This window comes from Rhinopithecus bieti, unplaced genomic scaffold (genome assembly GCF_001698545.2).
Source record: "Rhinopithecus bieti isolate Rb0 unplaced genomic scaffold, ASM169854v2 scaffold_58058, whole genome shotgun sequence".
Classification (NCBI taxonomy): domain Eukaryota; kingdom Metazoa; phylum Chordata; class Mammalia; order Primates; family Cercopithecidae; genus Rhinopithecus; species Rhinopithecus bieti.
Genome location: NW_016822568.1, coordinates 1 through 4,968, shown reverse-complemented (window position 1 = coordinate 4,968; position 4,968 = coordinate 1).

Here is a 4,968-nt window from a genome sequence, read left to right as displayed (position 1 = left end):
TTCTAGGGTTTTTATGGTTTTAGGTGTTACATTTAAATCTTTAATCCATCTTGAGTTAATTTTTGTGTAAGGTGTAAGGAAGGGATCCAGTTTCAGTTTTCTGCATATGGCTAGCCAGTTTCACAACACCATTTATTAAACAGGAAATCCTTTCCCCATTGCTTGTTTTTGTCAGGTTTGTCAAAGATCAGATGGTTGTAGATGTGTGGTGTTTTTTCTGAGGCCTCTGTTCTGTTCCATTGGTCTATATATCTGTTTTGGTACCAGTACCATGCTGTTTTGGTTACTGTAGCCTTGTAGTATAGTTTGAAGTCAGGTGGAGTGATACTTCCAGCTTTGTTCTTTTTGCTTAGGATTGTCTTGGCTATACGGGCTCTTTTTTTGTTTCATATGAAATTTAAAGTAGTTTTTTTCTAATTCTGTGGAGACAGTTAGTCCTAGCTTGATGGGAGTAGCATTGAATCTATAAATTACTTTGGGCAATATGACCATTTTCACGATATTGAGTCTTCCTATGCATGAGCATGGAATGTTTTTCCATTTGTTTGTGTCCTCTTTGATTTCCTTGAGCAGTGGTTTATAGTTCTCCTTGAAGAGGTCCTTCACATCCCTTGCAAGTTGAATTCCTAGGTATTTTATTCTCTTTTTAGCAATTGTGAATGGGAGCTCAATCATGATTTGGCTCTCTGTCTGTTATTGGTGTATAGGAATGCTTGTGATTTTTGCACGTTGATTTTGTATCCTGAGACTTTGCTGAAGTTGCTTACCAAGAGATTTTGGGCTGAGATGATGGGATTTTCTAAATATACGATCATGTCATCTGCAAACAGAGACAATTTGACTTCCTCTCTTCCTAATTAAATACGCTTTATTTCTTTCTCCTGCCTGATTGCCCAGGCCAGAACTTCCAATACTATGTTGAATAGGAGTGGAGAGGGAGGGCATCCTTGTCATGTGTTGGTTTTCAAAGGGAATGCTTCCAGCTTTTGCCCATTCAGTTTGATATCGGCTGTAGGTTTGTCATAAATAGCTCTTATTATTTTGAGATACATTCCATCAATACCTAGTTTAATGAGAATTTTTAGCATGAAGGGGTGTTGACTTTTATCAAAGGCCTTTTCTGCATCTATTGAGATAATAATGTGGTTTTGTCTTTGGTTTTGTTTATGTGATGGATTACATTTATTGATTTGCATATGATGAATCAGTCTTGCATCCTAGGGATGAAGCCGACTTGATCATGGTGGATAAGGTTTCTGATGTGCTGCTGGATTCGGTTTACCAGTATTTTGTGGAAGATTTTCGGATCGATCTTCATCAGGGATACTGGCCTGAAATTTTCTTTTTTTTGTTGTGTCTCTGCCAGGTTTTGGTATCAGGATGATGCTGGTCTCATAAAATGAGTTAGGGAGGAGTCCCTGAGTAGTTTTAGAAGGAATGATACCAGCTCCTCTTTGTACCTCTGGTAGAATTTGGCTGTGAATCCATCTGGTCCTGGGCTTTTTTTGGTTTGTGGGCTATTATTGCCTCAATTTCAGAACTTGTTATTGATCTATTCAGGGATTCAACTTCTTCCTGGTTTAATCTTGGGAGGGTGTATTTTCCAGCAATTTATCCATTTCCTCTAGATTTTCTAGTTTATTTGTGTAGAGATGCTTATAGTATTCTCTGATGGTAGCTTGTATTTCTTGTATTTCTATGGGATCAGTGGTGATATCCCCTTTATCATTTTTTATTGTGTTTATTTTTTTCTTCTCTCTTTTCTTCTTTATTAGTCTGGCTAGTGGTCTATCTTTTCAAAAAACCAGTTACTGATTTTTTGATGGGTTTTTTTGGTGTCTCTATCTCCTTCGGTTCTGCTCTGATCTTAGTTATTTCTTGTCTTCTGCTAGCTTTTGAGATTGTTTGCTCTTACTTCTCTAGTTCTTTTAATTGTGATGTTAGGGTGTTGATTTAAGATTTTCCTGCTTTCTCCTGTGGGTATACAGTGCTGTGAATTTCCCTCTAAACACTGAAAATACAGAGTGCTTCACGGATTTGCATATCTTCCTTGTGCAGGGGTCATGCTAATCTGTATCGTTACAATTTTAGTATATGTGCTGCCGAACGAGCACCTTATTTGTTCTTATAATAGAGGATCCAACATATAACTTTGTGATATTATCAGTATGTAGATGGTAGTTGAAGCCACATATATATAAATGACATGATCTAGGAAGAATATGTGGTGGAGAAAGAAAGGGTTGAATATGGAACCCTGGAGAATAACAACATTTAAGGTTCAGGCCTTTAAAGAAGTCTTTTCCTGCAGATTGGGAAAGAATAGCTAACCAAGTGAGAGACAACTAGAGAGTGGAGAACTCCAGAAAATACAATGTTTCAACTGTGATGGAGATATTAGGGATGTCAAATGCATCAAAATGTATAGGAAGATAAAAGTGGATAAGTGCTATGTTTATCAACACAATTGTTCTATTCCTTTTGAGAGATGAAGCTGGCTGGGCTTCTGGGTTGGATGGGAATGTGGAGAACTTTTGTATCTAGCTAAAGGATTGTAAATGCACCAATCAGCACTCTGTGTCTAGCTAAAGGATTGTAAATGCACCAATCAGCACTCTGTAAAATGCAACAATCAGCACTCTGTAAAATGGGCCAATCAGCACTCTGTAAAATGGACCAATCAGCAGGATGTGGGCGGGGCCAAATAAGGGAATAAAAGCTGGCCACCTGAGCCAGCAGCGGCAACGCACTCAGGTAGCCCTTTCCACACTGTGGAAACTTTGTTCTTTCGCTCTTCACAATAAACCTTGCTGCTGCTCACTCTTTGGGTCTGCACTACCTTTATGAGCTGTAACACTCACTGCAAAGGTCTGCGGCTTCACTCCTGAAGTCAGCGAGACCACAAACCCACCAGGAGGAACAAACAACTCCAGATGCGCCACCTTTAAGAGGCGTAACACTCACTGTGAAGGTCTGTGGCTTCACTCCTGAAGTCAGTGAGACCATGAACCCACCAGGAGGAACAAACAACTCTGGAAGCACCACCTTTAAGAGCTGTAACACTCACTGTGAAGGTCTGCAGCTTCACTCCTGAAGTCAGCGAGACCACGAACTCACCAGAAGGAAGAAACTCTGGACACATCTGAACATCTGAAGGAACAAACTCCAGACACACCATCTTTAAGAACTGTACAACTTATTGTGAGTGTCTGCAGCTTCATTCCTGAAGTCAGCGAGACCAAGAATCCACTGGAAGGAACCAATTCTGGACACATTTTGGTGACCACGAAGGGACTATTGCCTATCGCCAAGTGGTGAGTACCATCGGACCCCTTTTGCTTGCTATTCTGTCCTATTTTCCTTAGAATTCGGGGCTAAATACGGGGCACCTCTTGGCCAATTAAAAGTGACTACCATGGCTGCTGGACTAAAGATACGGGTGTCAGGCTTTCTGGGAAAGGGCTGTCTAACAACCACTGACTCTTTGGAGTTGGTAGCGTTGGTTTGACTATAACCAGTTTCTGCTTTTCCTGTACTTCCGGGCTGAGCCGAGGGTCAACAGAGAAGAAAGCCATTTAGCTCCGGGGTCTCGACAACAAGTTGGTTGACCCTGTGGCCATAAGCGGAACTCTCAAAGTTACGTCGCCGAAGTGAGACTTGCCCATCTATCCTATGTATCCTGACCCTTGCCTCCTGGGTCCTAATGCCTGTCAGACAAACTTCCTCTTGCTTCTCTTCTCCAAGGCTAGTCCTGCTTCTAAAACCATTCCTTGTTTCTGGTGCTTTTCTAGTTTCTCCTATAAGAATGATTTCTAGTATAAACTCCAGGACTCTATTCCCTTCTTTAGGCACCTGGGCTCACCAATCAGAAAGACATAATTTTGCTCAAAGTCCCATCGTAGGGGTACTATCTGGAATTTTAGGATCCTTCCTTGGACAAGCAGGCCTAACAAAAGCTATTTCTGAAGCTTTGATATGGGGAGCCTCAGAAATTGTATCTTTCTTATTCATATAAGTGAGGACAAAAGGCATGACTCTTCCAACTCTGGAGAGCCCTTCCCTCCCTCAGGCTATGGCTCTCCACTTCATTTTGAGGCATAACATTTTATAGGACAGGGATAAAGTCCCAGTACTAATAGGAGAATGCTTAGGACTCTAGCAGGTTTTCGAGAATGTGTCAGGAAGGGCCACTAAATCCGACATTCCTCGGTCCTCCTTGTGGTCTAGGAGGAAAATTAGTGTTTCTGCTGCTGTGTTGGTGACCGTAACTATTCTGATCAGCAGGGTCCAGGACTGTTGTGGGTTCTTGGGCAAGAGGTGTTTCTGCTGCTGCATCAATGAGTGCAACTATTCCAATCCGCAGGGTCCAGGGGCCACTGTGGGTTCTTGGGCAGGGGAGAAACAAACAAACCAAAATCATGAGCGGTTTTGTCTTTCAGATGGGAAACATTCAGGCGTCAACAGGCTCACCCTTGAAATGCATCCTAAGCCATTGGGACCAATTTGACCTGCAAACCCTGAAAAGAGGTGGCTCATATTTTCTGCACTATGGCTTGGCCCCAAAATTCTCTCTCTGACGGGGAAAATGGCCACCAGAGGGAAGTATAAATTACAATACTATCTTGCAGCTTGACCTTTTCTGTAAGAGGGAAGGCAAATGGAGTGAAATACCTTATGTTGAAGCTTTCTTTTCATTGAAGGTGAATCCACAACTATGCAAACCTTGCAATTTACATCCCAGAAGAGGACCTCTCAGCTTACCCCAATATCCTAGCCTCCCCATAGCTCCACATCCTATTAATGATAAGCCTCCTCTAATCTCCCCTGCCCAGAAGGAAACAAGCAAAGAACTCTCCAAAGGACCACAAAACACCCCGGGCTATTGGTTATGTCTCCTTCAAGCTGTAGGGGAGGAGAATTTTGCCCAATCTGGGTACATGTACTTTCTCCCTCTCTGATTTAAAGCAG